This window comes from Tenrec ecaudatus, chromosome 14, assembly GCF_050624435.1.
Source record: "Tenrec ecaudatus isolate mTenEca1 chromosome 14, mTenEca1.hap1, whole genome shotgun sequence".
Taxonomy (NCBI): Eukaryota; Metazoa; Chordata; class Mammalia; order Afrosoricida; family Tenrecidae; genus Tenrec; species Tenrec ecaudatus.
The window spans coordinates 63,912,375-63,930,088 of NC_134543.1; the positions used below are offsets into that span (position 1 = coordinate 63,912,375).

The 17,714-nt window shown below is 37.6% G+C and overlaps 1 protein-coding gene and 1 pseudogene across 1 annotated transcript in view; both read right to left on the reverse strand.

Annotated features, from left to right (window-relative positions):
• Positions 1-17,714, reverse strand: part of LRFN5 (leucine rich repeat and fibronectin type III domain containing 5) — a 344,519-nt gene that overhangs the window by 167,042 nt on the left and 159,763 nt on the right. The window lies entirely within an intron of this gene.
• On the reverse strand, positions 7,196-7,767 carry LOC142426288 (high mobility group protein B3 pseudogene; annotated as a pseudogene).

Consider the following 17,714-nt stretch of genomic DNA (forward strand, 5'->3'; position numbering starts at 1 on the left):
AAATGGAATTTGTATTTCAGGTAGAATGAGTAAAGGGCAAATGCCTATTTTGTACAAGATATTCTATTGACTTCTTCCCATCATTTAATTAGTATGAAAAGCCATAGACCAAGTATTATCAATAATTGGAGAAGGAAAATATAATTTCATATACTCTGATTATTGTTTAAAAGCAACCATCCTCTTTGATGAAACAAGACAAGTATGAGTAACTTAATGACCACAGTGCATCCTGTAAAATAGCACTTTATGATATTTGAATGTTGTGAGAACACAAAATTGCATATTAGCAGTCCTCTTACAATCCATATTTAAATCCATGTAAAGCTTATTTTATGAAAACCTTATAGGAGCGCTCCAGAAAAAGCCCAGGAAAAAATCTACTGGATATAGGAGGCAGACTTTGCCAGGTGGGTGGCGAGGCCTTGCAGAGGTTGCTTCAGTTGGATAAGGACTTCACAAGTATTGAGCATAGGAGGAATGGGGAGCACAGGAGTGCGGTGAGGTGGCCATAGGGACCAAGGGGCCATATGTTAGTAGCAAGATGAGCGGTGGCACCAGCGCCCACATAGGATGGTAAGAGCCAGAGCAGATGTCCTCCCGCAGCTAGAGAGAACGACTGCACAGATGGAGACTTTCCCTGGAGACCAGTTAGTCATTCCAGAGGGTTGGGTCTTTAAAGCCATTAGGAGGAAATAATAAGCAAACAGAGAACTGCTTTTCCTTTAAATAACAACAACCTCAAAACAGAAAATCATATGGGGCCATGGAGATATATGTATATATACATATATATGTGTATCCCCCCTCCAAAAAACCAGAATTTTTTTCAAAGCTTTAGATTTATTTTTTTTAACAAAACAACTTACACCTTCAAAGTACTCTCCATTATTACACTTAATACATTTTTCAGTGATTACATTCTTGGAAGCATTTTTCAAACTCATCTAAGAGCACCTTCCTTGTTTGTTGTTTTGTTTTTGTTTTGCTTTACCTCTTCTATGTTCTCAAATGCTGTACTTTCTTGCCTCTCTTCATTTGTAGAAACAAAAAGAAGTCACACAGAGGGAGGTCAGGTGAGTAAGGTGTGTGGGTCAAGAGAGGCATGCTGGTTTTTGCCCCAAACTGGCACACTGAGATGGCTGCATCAGCAGGTGCATTGTTAGGGTAGCAAAACCAGTCCCGTGTCTTCTACAAATCAGATTATTTTTTGTTGCACTGGGTTACGCAATCTTTTCAGAACCTCTAAATAGAAAGCTTGATTTACAGTCTGACCTGGTGGAATGAACTGCAAATGTACTATGAGTTGACATCTTCATCTGTTTAGGACGTTACCAGACATCCAGAATGAGGTTTGTCATCAGTTGACATTTCACCTTTTAGGAATGAACCACTCATACTCTTCAGTTTTTTCCATAGCAGTGACCTTGTAAGCTGTATTCTACATCACAAGAGCTTCTGTGGAATTTTTTCAGAGCAGGAAACAAAATTTCACAGCTGCACATTCTCTTATATTGGCCATCACAAAAGATTTTGTGAAACAACAAAAAAGATTTGAATGAAACTGCTTATATGAACAAATTCACCAGAGAGACCCTTCCCAGGCAACACCACTCGGTGCACTAACTCAGAGCAAGTTGCTTGATGCTTGCCTAGCAGGAAAAATAAGTACTACTAAAGTTCCGCCCAGTAGCAGTTTTTCTGGCTTGGGGGAAACCCCCCTCTACATATACATATATATGGAATGTACAAAATTGGATATCTCCAAAATTATATGGAATGCATACATTTCAATATCCCAGGCTTTGTGAGTTGACATGAACAAGTTTGGCCATTTTGAATTAAATTCATATGGTCTACTATGGTGGTAATGACAGATTGAAGAGGTCTCCCATCACATTCATTACTAAGAAGAAGTTTTACTTAATTTTGATGTACAGTAATGCCAGAAATAGGATAACATCTTATATATCCAGATGGAAGACTAATTAATACAGCTATTATTCAAATTTATGCACCAACACTAATGCCAAATATGATAAAAATGAAGATTTCTACCAATTTTTATAGTCCTAAAGTGATTAAACTTACAAGAAAGATGCATTTACAGTCACTAGTAACTGGAATGTAGAAGTGTGCGGGAGGGAGGGGAATAGAAGAATCGGCATTTGGAAAGCATGGCCTTGGTGATAGAAGTCATGGCAGAGATCTTAGGGGAAAGGTTTGCAATACTAACTACATAGGCATTTAACATTTTTTCAACCTTATAAATGATAGCTATAATATGGACCTTTCTGGATGGAACAGAAATCAAACTGACTACATCTGTGGAAGACAATTTAATGGGAAAGCTGAAAACAGAACAAGGACAGGGAATGGCTTTAGGACAGGTCATCGGTTACTCATGTACACATTCAAGATGAGCTGAAGATACTTGCAAGTCTACAAGAGCCAAAAATAAATCAGGTTCAATTTCAAGAATATTTCCAGAACAGACTTGACACACTGAACACTAATGAATGAAGACAGTTCATGGTATGACATTAGAGACAGTATACATGATGAAACCAAAACATCATTGAAATCACAAATAAAAGACCGAAGGGCACTATAGAAGAGACTCTGGATCGTGCTCTTCATGTAGGATAGCTAAAGTGGTTGGTTGGTAGGAATAGCGAAGTAAAAGAAATGAACAGAAGAGTTCAAATGTTGCCAGAGAAGGGGGGAAGGGAGACTCGGGATAGGGCAAGATATGACAAAATAATAATGTATAAATTACCAAGGGCACATGAGGGAGTGGGGAGCGGGGAGGGAGGGGAAAAAAAAGAGGACCTGATGCAAAGGGCTTAAGTGGAGAGCAAATGCTTTGAGAATGATTGGGGCAGGGAATGTGCGGATGTGCTTTATACAATTGATGTATGTATATGTATGGATTGTGATAAGAGTTGTATGATCCCCTAATAAAATGTTTAAAAAAATAAAAAGAAAACAAAGTAAAATATTGTGAAAGACCTAGCATTAGAAAATCAAAACAAATGAAAATATTTGCCATTTCTAAAAGAGAAAGAACTGAAGAAAAAATTCAATCCTTGATTAGCAATGATGCAGGGAGAATCAAAATGAGATGGAAGGAATATACACTCCTCCAAGATGAATTGATTGACATTCAACCATTTCAGGATGCAGCTTATGATCAAGAACCAATATCATTGAGGGAAGAGCTGCACTGTAGGTATTGGTGAAAAACAGGGATCCAGGAATTGAAAGACTATCAATTGATATTTTTACAGGAACTATAACCCTGTATGTGTTCATTTGACTATGTTAAGAAATTTGGTCTTTGATGCCTGATACCTGATCCCTTTCGACACCTCGTGATCACACAGGCTGGTGTGCTTTTTCCATGTGGACTTTGTTGCTACTGAGCTAGATGGCCACTTGTTTACCTTCAAGCCTTTAAGACCACAGATGCTATATCTCTTGATAGCCGGCCTTCATCAGCCTTCTTCACCACGTTTGCTTGTGCACCCATGTGTCTTCAGCGTTTGTATCGAGAAAGTGAGCGCACAATGATATGATTTTTTATTCTTTGGTATCTGATACCTGGTCCCTTCAACACTTCATGATCACAACTGGAAACACAGGGATTCCAGGACAGATGATCCCTTACGACCATTGGTGAGAATGGCGATACCGGGAGGGTGGAGGGAAGGTAGGGTAGAAAGGGGGAACCGATTACAGGAATCTACATATAACCTCCTCCCTAGGGGATGACCAACAGAAAAGCAGGTGAAGGGAGACTTAGGACAGTGTAAGACATGACAAAATAATAATAATTTATAAATTATCAAGCGTTCATGAGGGAGGGAGGGAGGAATAGAGAGAGAGGGTAAAGATGAGGAGCTGATACCAAGGGCTCAAGTAGAAAACAAATGTTTTGAGAATGATGAGAGTAACAAATGTGCTTGACACATGGATGTATATATAGATTGTGATAAGAGTTGTAAGAACCCCCACTAAAATGATTTTTTTTTTAAAGAAGAAATTTGGAAGTTACTTGGCCAGCATACTGGAGGAGAGCGATATTTGGCGATCCAACAGAATGCAAAAATTGTGTAACAGTAGCATTAATATTACATGGAAGTACAGTTTTGCTTAAGATGATTGTGTTAGGGTTCTCTAGAGAAAAACCAGAATACTAATAATTATATATATATATATTTATACAGATATATAACATAAGAAATAAACAGTTAAATTATAAAGCAGTACAAATGGCTCAGGGCAACTCATGCCCGTGAGACAGTTGTGAGACACTGGTAGTCCTTAAAGTCTTGAGGGCCTCTGGGTGTTCCTCTGTATAGTAATTCAGGCTCTCCGGGCGCAGGCAGCAAACAGCAAGGCAGGTCACCAACAGTCAGCCAGTTGACAGGGTCTGACAGTGCCCAGCTCAAGAGATGTACATTTCAGTAGTGTGGCGAAGCAGGTCTTGAAGGAACCTCAAATTACAGCGACACAGTCCATGGGTTAGGTATCTTATAGGAGGTGTAGCTTGCAAATTGAGGCACAGAACAAGCAAGGCAGCCGCACACTGGTCCAATAATCAATTAACCCCACATGTGTTTATCGGCCAGGTTGCACAATAAACTAACTACCTCAATAATAAAAATTTAGTTGTAACAGTCCATGGGCAGGAAACCATCTGATATTTAGAGTGGATTCAGAAAATGACTCAGAATGAAAGATATCCTAACTCACCTCAGATGAATCTTGACTGAAAGAGCAATGTTTCACTGTTTCCTTGAGTTTGCAAAGACATTCAACTCTGTGACTGCTAAGAGATTATGGATACCATTGGGAAGGATGGGAGTTCTTGGACACTTCGCTGGAACCTGTATATAAAGCAAGAGGCTGGTGACTGTCAGAGTGCCAGAGGATCCTGAGGGGTTTGAAATAAGGAAGTATATGTGTCAGGGTTAAACCTCCCGCTAAATGTATTCAGTCTGTGAATAAAGAAGCCAAGAATTGTCATTATATTTAGAACAGGCCACCAGCACTGGGGAAAGGTGCAGATGGCCTTACCTTGCTTGCTGAACATGAAGAGGATGCGAATCCCTTACTAACAAAGATCAAAGAACACAAACTTCAACGGGGATTAATCCTCAATAGATAGAAAGCTGATCGCTTCACAACTAGACCAATGAACAACATCATGAGAGATGGATAAATAAATGAAATTGTCAAGAATTTCACTTTGCTTAGATCCACAATCAACATCCATGGAAGTCGAAATCAGGAAATCAAATAGTAAATTAGTAGGCAAATCTCGGAAAAATATTATGCACCTGATCCAAGTGAATGGTATGTTTTAAATTCACCTGTACATTTAACAACTAGACAATGAATGAAGAAGACAGAAGAAGAATTTGATGATTTTGGAGAATTGGTGAATAATATTAATATACTGTGGATTTCAAGAATGAACAAATCTGTACTGAAAGAAATACAGCCAGAATGTTCCTTAAAACAGAGTGTCTGAAACCTAGGTTGGGAGCATCTGCAGAGACAGTAACTGGAACACGGGTTCCTGGGGTTTACAGCATGGAGGTGGAATGGGTGTATGGGAGCTGATATCAATGAGTATAACGAAGAAACCGTTTCAAAATGATTGTGGTAGTGATTGTACAACACTGCTTGAAATGGTTGAACTACTGAGTCATAAGATGTCCAGATTTTGTCCTAATAAAAGGTTTGAAAGGATGAAGGAGCATTGTCCCAATTGGGACAGGTTTTCAGGAGGAATTAATCCCTGGAGAAGCGCATCACGTTTGCTGAAGTGCAGCATAAAGGGAAAAGAGGAAGACTGTCAGTGAGATCTACTGAGCCTGTGGCTGCAGCCAGGAGCTCAAACATAGGAGAGCAAAGAAGCAGGCACTTCGGTGTTCTTTCATCTAAGAGTAAGTACGACTTGCAACTGACTCAAGGATATCTAACAATCGCAACAGCATTCTTTTTTATATACTAATGAAGATTAATTGGGAGATAGGGAAAAGGTAATTCTCAAATACAGAAAAATGGGGGGTTAATAAATAATTGATTACAACTGCCTGCATTAGAATTGAGACTCAGAGAGAGCATTAACACAGAAATAACATAGAATGTTAATCTATTGTTGTAACTATTTACCACATCAAGATCAAATTCAAACTCAATCTTCTCTAGTAATTTCATCTAGTAAATGTAGTTAGTGAATCATAATCTTGACTCTTTAAAGTGTGAAACTTAATATTGATGACACTTTATGTTTGTGCACATATTTGTCTTCTTAACAAATCCACATCTTATCGACTGTATCTTTCTTTTCTTTTTTAAAAAAATGTAATACTGTTTATTTAACTTCAAAAACATGTCAGCATTCTAAACATACAAAAAAAAAACCAACCCAGAACATTGCAAAGTGTGTTTAAGTACAGACGGTTCCATCAGTACAGCGGCTCTTTGCTGACAACGAAGAGATCGACAGTTCGCTCAAAAACAGCTTTGAAACGACCGTCCTAAACAAAAAAAAAATTTTTGAAAAGAAAAAAAAATTGCAAACACTTCTCATGCCAGCTATGTCACAATATACAATAAAAAAACAACAACAACAAGACAACCTGAATCTAAATGGACGGCCACCGCAGTGTCAACAGGTTAGCTTCAAGGTGCATGCCCTGAGCTCTGGCCCCTTCTAAGGGCACCTCCCCCACCCCCCACCCCCAGCCTCGATGCCAGAGTGTGTGTCCTGGCTACTTCCTTCTTTCTTTGGCTTTGTTTCTTTACAAACTACAGATATGTACAGTGCAGAACGCGGGATTCCTAGCCGATCACCATTGAGTGAACACACCTCACTAAGGAAACAAACAACAAGCAAGTGCCTTGTCAGCTCCACGGCAAAGTGCACAGAGCTAGGGGCCCACAAGTGCCTTTTCTTCTACAAATGCGTGGAAATATGTACACTTTTGATACAGTTCCGGGGTGCTCCAGACACCCTGACGGCGTCAAGTAAACCTTGGACGGGTTCTAGAGCACTTTGAAAGACGACACTATGATCATGATCCAACTGTGGAATTAAACCTAACCAGGGTGACAAGACACGGCAATCCCGGGCGCTCCCTACTCTAAGGTCTTCACAAGGAGACAAAGAAACCGCTCTTTATTCATCTTCCTCCTCCTCATCTTCTTCCTCTTCCTCTTCCACCTTTTTCCGGGTAACTTTGGCAGGACCTTTCGCACCATCAAACTTGGCCTTAAACTTATAGCCCGCAACGTCCTTTTCATACTTCGCCTTCAGCATTGCCACCTTGTTGATGTCAGGCTGCTTCTCGCTGTCACTCAAGTTATTCCACATCTCACCCAGTTTTTTGGCCACGTCACCAATGGAGATGCCAGGGTTTGTGGATTTGATCTTGGGGCGGAATTCAGATCAGAAGCGGAAGAATCCTGACGGCGGTCGTTTGGGAGTGTTGGGGTCCTTCTTCTTCTTGCCGCCCTTAGCTGGTCCATAATCCTTCAATTCCCGGTCACAGCGCACTTTGTCCGCCTTTGCCATCTCATCAAATTTGGATTTCTCCTTTCCAGACATGGTCTTCCACACTTCTTGGAAAATTCGGCAAAATTGACAGGAACTTCCGGGTCTTTCTTCTTATGTTCCTCTCTGCACGTCTGCACAAAGAAGGCGTAAGCAGACATCTTGCCCTTTGGTTTCTTGGGGTCCCCTTTCGCCATCCTGACTATTGTTCGGGCTCTGGGGAGCGCAGGGCACGACCTCTACCGTATCTTTCTATTCCCAGAATCAAGCTAAGACTTCTATGGTCAGGAGAAACTAAAATGTTTGTAAATTTAGTGATTTTCTTTGGTTAAAAATAGATTTGCATATGACTGGAATTGAAGAAAGTAGAAAAGTGTTGTCAACAAAATTTACTAAAATGGTGGCAAGCAATGAAAAATTGTTTATATTTTTAAATGATATAATTTCCTATAATTAGAATTCTACACTATTTGTAATAAAAAGTGGTAAAAGTTAGAGGAAAAACTTTTAAATTCCATTTTATATCTGGTTTTACTTGTATATACAATTTAGTTAAGAATGGTAACTTGAAAAAGATATTTTCAGATTATTTATTTTAAAATATTTGAATTCTGAAAAATCAAAGGTAGTGTTATGGTAACAAGGAGAAAAAGGACTATAATGATTTGATTAAGGTTAATGATCACATTGTTAAGCCATATTTTAAATCTACTTTGATCTCAACAATTACATTTTTTAATATTCAATATTTGGAAAGTTAAGCAATAAATTTTCTTTCACTCATATGACAATTTTAATTTTCTGTAATAATTATATACTTCAAATATTTAATAGAAAATCTTTGTTAATATTTACATTAAAATGCACATGTGTGCATTATGTAGAGAATTCTTGAATGCAAATCTGTTTAGTTGAAAATGAAGCTGCAAAAATTAAAAATTCAATTCAATTTTTAAAATTATCTCTTTAGAAATAGAGGAAAAACTAGGAGAAAAATGGGCACTTATAGAGGTCTAAATACAGCATGTACATATGTAAATATATTTCTATATAAAATTCAGAAATAGATCTAAGTATGCATATTTATATGTTAAGTATTAAGGTAGCAGACAGTATTTGGACCTCTACTCAAGTACTCCCTGAATGCAAGAACACTTTGTCTTAATAACCTGGCATTCCGTGATGCTCAGCTTCCCGACAACGATGGCTGAAGACAAAATGGGTGCATAAGCAAATGTGGTGAAGAAAGCTGATGGTGGTCAGCTATCAAAAGATATAGTGTCCGGGGTCTTAATGTCTTGAAGATAAACAAACGGCCATCTAGCTGAGAAGCAACAAAGCCCACAGGGAAGAAGCAGAGCAGCCTGTGTGATCACAATGTGTCGATAGGATCAGGTATCAGGCATCAAGGATCCAGAACAAAAAATCATATCAATGTGACTGAGGAGGAGTGCGGAGAGGAAACCCAAAGCCCATCTGTAGACAATTGGACATCTCCTTACAGAAGAATCACAAGGAAGACACAAGCCAGTCAGGGTGCAATAGAGCACCGAAGAAACATACATCTTTCCTCTAGTTCTTTAATGTTTCATCTCCCCACTATCATGACTAATTCTACCTTACAAATCTGGCTAGACGGTGGGTACAGATAAGAGCTGGAAACACAGGGACTCTTGGACAAATAACTCCCTCAGGACCAATAATGAGTAGTAATACTAGGAAGGTAAGGGGAAGGTGGGAGGAGAAAGGGGGATCTGATCACAAGGATCTACATATAAACCCCTCACAGGGGGATGGACAACAGAAAAGTGGGTGAAGAGAGAAATCAGTCAGTGTAAGATATGAAAAAATAATAATAATTTATAAATTATCAAGGGTTCGTGAGAGAGGGAAGGTTGGGGGGGGGGGCGAGGAATGAGGAGCCAATACCAAAGGCTTAAGTAGAAAGAAAACGTTTTGAAAATGACGATGGCAACCAGTCTACAAACGTGTTTGACACAATGGATGGATGGATGGATTGTGATAAAATATGTACAAGCCCCTAATAAAATGATTTTTGATTATTTATAAAGGCATATTATCTATAACAAGGCATATTCAAGTATATTTCACAATAGTCAGAATTACTGAAATTACAGGGAAAAAAAGAAAGGAAGTCTCCTCTTCCTGCCTCCCTGGTGGCTGCTCACAAGGTCAGCAGTTGGAAACCACTAGCTGCTCTGTAGCAGAAAGATGGAACATTCTACTCCATTTAATATTTACAATCTTGGAAACCCACAGGGGCAGTTCTATCTTGTCCTATAGGGCCGTTGTGAGGTAGAACCAAGCTTTATATACTTAATCGCAAATGTTTTTTGTTTTTGAGAGAGGATACTGAATACAGTCAGTTCACAATTTGAGATGCAGCTGAGATATGCTTTTAGATGCCACATGTGAATTAATAGTTAATTCACGTATTAAACTGAGAGCATTATTTTTTAAGCCAAAATAGAAGCATCTTTAAAATTGATATTAAGTTTCTTTTTTAAAGACTTCAGAAAAACAACATACTTGATCAATATTTGATGGATCCATTAAAATTAAAGTTGCCATTTTTGTCAAGGCTATAAAAAATGTCTCTCGTCTAAAATGCTCAGACACTCAACTGAGTTAAGAACATTAGAACCAAGAGACTCATAAAATGTTTGGGCTTGGAAAAGAAGACAGCGATAAAATTTGGAATCTTTCCCAAACTTGTGCGAGAGACTTGATGGATCATCCTAATCATGAAGCATTAAAACAGGATATTAGAAAGCTAAGAAAGAATATAATTCATAATTACAAAGGAATATGAGACTTAAAGGATTTAGTAACTTTTTGAATGATTTTCTAGTATCTTTTACTCCTGCTTTTTCAAAAGATAGAAAACTGATTTTATTTTGCTTTATTTTTATTTTGAAAGACATTTGTCAGTTTGTAAAGGGCTAAGTAGATATATGCTTTTCTTTTTCTGAGGATCTTTGGATTCATTAAAATGATCTATATGAGACTCCTACATAGTTTACCTTTTCTGCTGAGTGATTATAATCAGTCTTTTATTTTTCTCTGGACTGTAGATTTTCTAAGTTGCTAGTCAGTCTGAACTCTCAGAGTGGTAGTTACAGCCCCTTTTACTTGTGTTTTCTCCTAAAAGAAGCAACACCAACTAATTTTGTCTAAACGAGCTTTCACAGATTGCTGACACTGCAGGTTTATCCAATAACTGTGACCAATGGCACATTGCCCATTGTGAAAAAGAGCCTTTAAATTTAGTAAGCCGCACACACAGCATCAATAAACCAACGTCTTCGCCAGAATCCACCCACTGAGTGAGCAACGACCTGAACACAGGAATGGGCCTATTTTATTGCAAAGAGCCCTGGTGTCTCATGGATAAAACACTAGGCCACTAACCAAAGGTCAGCAGTTGGAATCCATCAACTGCGCCTTAAAGATCACAGCTGTGGGAAGCTTATGGCATGTTCTACTCTTCTTAAGGTCACTCTGAGGTGAAATAGATGATGCTAACAGGTTTAGTATTTACTTGTTGTTGTTTGTGTGTTTTTTTACAGCAATGTCCAAGAAAATAAAGTAGATACTGTGCCTAAATTAGAGGGGCAGCCATCCTCGAGATGTTCTCATGCAATTTTTGTATGACTGAAAATAGTGGAAACACTTAAACAAGACTAGAAGACAAAGAAAAATGTTTTCTTTGGGAAACAACTCATGGACAAAATGACAGAAAAGGCCAAAATGAATTCAGATGTTGTTCTAGGAGAAGAAATGTCATTTTCTCAATAAAACTTAAATGCTCGAATACTCTTCCTTCCTCTGCATTTGGATTTTATTATTTCCCATCTTTACTTCACACAGGCTGATGTACTGCTTCCCTGTGGACTTAGCAGATGCCTCACTTAGATGGCTGCTTGTTTTAAGACAAGCTTTTAAGACTCTGGAATGTTCTTCCTGATAGCCAGGCACCATCTGCTTTCTTTACCCACTTTTCTATAGCACACATATTTTTAGTGATCTCTTCATGAGTGCAAGTATGGAGCAGGGCCATTTCATAACAACTAATGGGTCTTGGATTAGGGTTACCGTCAAGTGGGAACTCAAAATTCTTTCATATATCCATGCTTATTATAAGTCCCCAGTTCACTTTAGGAACGTTGTTGTTATTTTATTGAATAACATTATAAATCATTCTTATGAGGCATATGGTATTTTATTGATATTATCAATAATTTAGCCAATTATACAGAATTTAAAATACTGTTGAGGAAAGGAAAATATAAGTAGGGCAGTTTTTATTCCAAAATACATGGATTGTTGATTTGACAGATTAAAAATCTAAGTGACAGGACACTAATTGTGCAAACAATGCAGGCTGGAGAGACAGGGAAAACTTAAAATAATTCTCATTCACAAAGACAGAAGTATGCCTGCTGGACATGTAATAAAAAAGCAAAGTGTGAAAATAATAAATATATAGTAACCTTCAATTACCATTTATTGGGAACCCTGAAAGCAAGACATTTGAACCCAAGTTCACTGACTTCCAAATTCATAACCTTGGGATAGTAGTCATCTGGTTCTTCTCACACTAGGGCATTTCAGCTTTAAGCCCAAGGAAGTATTTCAGTTTCTTTAATCTGCTATAGGTCAATTTCAGGTAAAGTCCAGTTTACTTTGTGGTACTTCCAAATTGAATCTTTCTGGTGTGATTTATGAAGGATGTTGTGCACCTTGAAAGGAATGACCTTGATATCAGACAGTATGAAATGTGGGGTAGATTACTACAGATGTAGTTAGGTTAAAATGTGACACCTTGTCGTTTTTATCTCCCTGGTGATCCATTGTATGTCTGTTCCCATTATAGTATATTCTGCTTTCTTTTCAATTGAGGTTTATCTTTTTTATTTTGTCATTGTTGGTGAAGTTTTTTGTTGTTGTTTGGTTTCATAGGTAAACCTATAGAGACAGTAATTGGATCAATAATTTCCTAGGCTGACAGGAGAGGTAGAGGGGGGAGGGAGAGCTAACACCAAGGAATACAAGAAAAAAAGAAAATGTCCTAAAATTGATTTGGGTGGTGATTTCATAACTCTTTATTATATAATTAAACTATTGATTGTATGACATGTGAATCATGTTAATAAAACCATAAAAAATTAAGTGCTACAAGAAGTTCCTTCTGAGGTTCTCCAAATAAAATCTGCTTGTCTTAACACAGAAATCTTAAAAATTCATTTTCAGTGTCCTTTCCCTCCCCCACAATTATACAGTAAATGTTGCCATTATTCCTAAATTTAAAATATAAAAGAAGATGATCTTTAATCATCTTCTCTGGATAACATACTTTACAATATCACAAAGAGCAACTGTATTAATAATTATTTCCTCATCATCATTCAATACACATACAACTGTTATCATCTGAAGTTATTAAGCATACCAAAAAAGTACCTTCTCAAAATCACATATACAAAGATATTGCCATCAATAGAATCCATAACTTTTAGACTTCAACTCTGATTATTTTCAATGATTGCTAACATGGTTTGTGTTTGATTTTCTTTGGTTGATATTGGCTACTGCACTATGGTACATAAATTTGTCTGCTTCCTTAAAATACTGATTAGATATCATTTATCCTTATCTCCAGATTAAATATCAGCAGTATTCAGTTACTAGTTCACAAAAAATAACCTTTGTATCTTAATATTAAGAGTATATTCCCCCTAAATATGAGTAAAGCTATTAGCTACAAAAGAAATGAATCTATTAGTAGAACATGTTTTCCTTGTTGGGAGAGTGATGAAGTTTCATTTCCAACTGGGAGCTTTGCCTATTGATAAGCACTTAGCAATAATATCCTGCACAGATTCAATAAAACATCAAGATTTCATGGCTCTTTTAGAACAACATGCCTGTTGGAAGGAAGATTTGGAAAAAGAACTGATACAGTAAAAGACACTTTTACATAAACATGCTAATCTACACATGCAACTAGATGTTTTGATTTTTATATATTAATAATACAGATGTAGCATATACTGTGGCAAGCAAATGGACATAGTGTTCTTACTGAAAGTATATTAAAATAACTTTAATGATAGTGAAAAATCTGCTTTACCTTTTGAACCTCACAGGAGCCAAGAAGGGAGTGAAAGACTAATCTGCAAGATAAGAGGTTGGTGCTGCAAAATCACAGGCAAATGACTGAGTCCTGTGAGGGCGCCTTGAAAGTGAAAAGAACAGGGGATGGGTGGAACTTTACTTAGGCTGTCGGATGTCCGGCTGTGGAGGGAAGACAACTAACTGGGCAGGCTCTATTTCAGAAGAAAACCAGGCTTCAACTGAATAGTTGCATGGCGCTTTGGAAATTCACCATAGACATTATTTTAGTTAATACTTCTAAAACACGCCAAAAGAGGATGCGTGTGTGTTTCTGCTCCCATGTACAGTAGAAGCTAATAAAGGTTAGTAAAATGTGTCTCTAAAGCACGAGTATACATGATACATTACATATGCTATTTAACAAAGATTGAGTTCCACCATCTTATGACTTAGCCAAGATTTGACTGACAAAAATTAAGAAGAAACAATGAAGGTACTTTATAGGAAAGACAAACACAGGTGAAATTCCTGTGGTTCCCTTTGAATAAGCAGGTTTGTAGGATGGCTAACTGAGGGGCATTACCAACACAGAAAATAACTGGAGGGAGCAAAGACCATGACCATGATTCTGAGCCCGTCTCAGAAATTCTGTAGTTAGTAGTAAGTTAATATATTTATATACTATGGTCTCTTTATATCTACAGCATTTTAGTCATCCATCACACCTGATACTAAATGTTTGGATTTCTAAGATCAAGACAGTTGCTTTTATTTGTTTCACTTTGTTTTTGATAACGCTAGATAAAAGTACTACCACACAACCAATAAGAAATTCTGGAGGGAGGAGATGAGTCACTTGGGGTTCGGTGTAGCAATAATGAAACTCACAACCTTCCTCTAGTTCTTAAACGCTTCCTCCCCGCCAACTATCATGATCCCAATTCTACCTTGAAAACCCGGTTAGACCAGAGGATGCACAGCGGTATAAATGGGAACTGGAAACACAGGGAATCCAGGTCAGGTGAACCCCTCAGGACCAACAGTGAGAGTGGCGACACTAGGAGGGGAGGGGGCTAGAAAGGGGGAACCAATCTCTTGGATCTACATATAACCTCCTTCCTGGGGGATGGGCAACAGAAAAGTGGGTGAAGGGAGACGCCGGGTAGTTTAAGATACGATAAAATAACAATTTATAAATTATTAAGTGTTCATGAGGGAAGTGGAAGCGGGGAAGGAGGGGAAGGGAAAAAAGGAAAAGGAGGAGCTGATTCCAGGAACCCAAGCGGAAGGCGAATTTTAAGAATGATGAGGGCAATGAATGTATAGGTATGCTTTATGCAATTGATGTATGTATGGATTTTGATGAGTTGTATGAGCCCCAGTAAAATAATTTTAAAAAATAATGATGGTTACATATGTACAAATATGTTTGATACAATTGATGTATGGATTGTTATAAGAACTGTAATAGCTGCCAAAAATGTGTGTGTGTATATATATATAGATAGATTTATACTTTAAAGAGTTGTACGAGTCCCCAATAAAAATTTTTAAAAAGAAATTCTAATTCTAACGAACTGCACCTTAACATTCTATTAAAATATTAGAAGTTAACATCTAACAGATCATTTTTGAAACAGAATTCTTAACCTGATAAAAGAGAACACAAATAAATATAAAGTTAGAAAGTTAACAGCAAATACTATTCCAGAAAATAGTCTGTCTGAAGTGTACAGGAACCTATATTATGACATGAAAACAGAGTAACATTCCCAGGAAGACCTTTAAAACTTCTAAGAAATAAAACATTTTATTTCATAGAGAAATATTATTAGACTAGCGACATTCTAAAATAAATGCATAGATGAAGCAATTTATAGTAACCTTGGCTACTATAAATTGATCCAAATCAACAAATAATGGATAAGAGAAGTACACAGTTTTAGAGGGTTCTGCCATAAATAATATGGAATGGCCCCTCCAAAGTTAAGGATAAATACAAGGTTCTTTTATTATTTTATTTTTATAATGCTGGCTAGTTTTAGACAGTGGAACTATCTAGTAAAGTTTAGAAGAGACATGAAGATACATCTCACTGGGCTTGGCCTGCCATATGATATGTGCAATGGAAAATTGGAAAATCAATATGCATCTATATGTCCACTGTCTCCAAAAAACAGATGCAGCCAGACAAGTGACTGGGCAGTAGAAAACATAAAAGATAAAACCCTGGGTTCCAGAGTCAGATATATTTACTGCCCTGAAGTCAATACTGGTTCATACAGCACGGAGTAAAACCGCCCCTGGGGTTTTCCAAAACTGCAAAATTTGAGAGCGTAAAAAGCCTCCTCTTCCGCCTGCAGCTGGTGGGTTTGAATTGCATGCCTGCGTCTTGGTTAGCAGCCCAACGACATAAACCCACCACGATGCTCGGCTCCTCCTCTCATAGCCAGACAATCCCTAGCGTTTTAATCCTAAAGCTACTTCTTACTAGCAGTGTCAGTCAGATGAGCATGTTACATGCCTCTCTAAGCCTTTAGTTTTCTTGTTAAAATGTGGTTGCTAATACCATGTTAGAGAAGACATAAAAATTAAATGATAAAATGAATGTCAAGTACTATACCTGGCACATTAAATCTAAATGAGCATAACTATACATAGCAACTCCAGATAGGTTATTATCTACTATGAAATAAGAAGAGAATTTAGACCAATGAAAAAGGATTTAGTGCATTTCCATAGATACAATCATGAAAAGTAACAAAAGTTAGAGCTGCTTTTAAAAAATAGACTTAAAATTAAAGGAAAATAATAGGGGAGTGTAGTGTTTGAAAATCTAAATCTATTGTCTTTGAATGATTGAAAATGATTACAAAGATGTGAAATTGGAAATTCAAGATATAAAAAGGATTGAGAGTTTTATTTCGGTTATTGGAAGAGGATGAATTAAAAACCAAGATGACAACCATATCACAGCCGAGTAGGATTAAATTAATAATTAACTCATATAATCCCTGGGTTCAGTTCACTGCACTTTATTGTGTATGTTCTGTCTCTGTTTCAGCTCTTCTCCCAAAGCAACCTCTACTTCTCAGCATGGTTCTATCACTCAGTGTAATGGCCACACAGACAATGCCCAGAATTATGGGATTTATTCTGGAATATTACAATTCAGACGAAAATGCTTAGGAATAGTGGTTCAGTCAATATACATTACAAAGTTGTTTTAGGCCTTTATTACTTTTTTACTAAATAATAAAGGCCCAATGAATAAACGACTTTTCTGCAATCCTCAGTCCAAAGGCATTCAGATGCAGCTCTCTGGGTCAGTGAACCCAACTCCCCAGATTAAATGTTCAGAGACTCCCACTCCACTCCTCTTCCTCCAAAGCTTCACTTGCTCTGTGGGCTGGGAAGTTCACTGCTCTGGCTCATGCTCTGGCTCCTAGGTGTGCAGCTGCTGCTTCTCTGTCAGTCCTACAGAGTCAACTTGTCTTTCTGGATCAAGGGTGTTTATGGAGCGGGTGTCTCAGGGGAAAAAGAATGCCTTGCATTCCTTGTTCTTCCTGGTAGTGAAATTTCCCTCTTCCCACTTCCAAAATGCTGATTTGATACCTAGCGGACAGAAATCACACTTAATCCTGTTAGCAATCACTACAGCTGAATCATTTAATCTAGTCAGCTCTTCCCCCACCCTATGACCCTGAGCCATCAGGAAACAGAAGGTAATTTGAGGGCGTGACAAAGACTGAAAGAGCTGTATCAGATAGCACACTACACCAAGGTATGTTAATGGTAAAGTGTTTGGAAACTATGCTTATATTTTTAAATATCTTAACAATATTCCTTTGTATTGTATCTTCTCAGTAACAAAACAACTGTATAATATTCTATGCTATGTGCACCTGCTTATTAGTACATTAGACAAAGATAAAAGTTAACTATACTGGGTAGTTTGCCACTTAAAAATTGCAATATAAACATGACCTTGAACCATTAATTAATG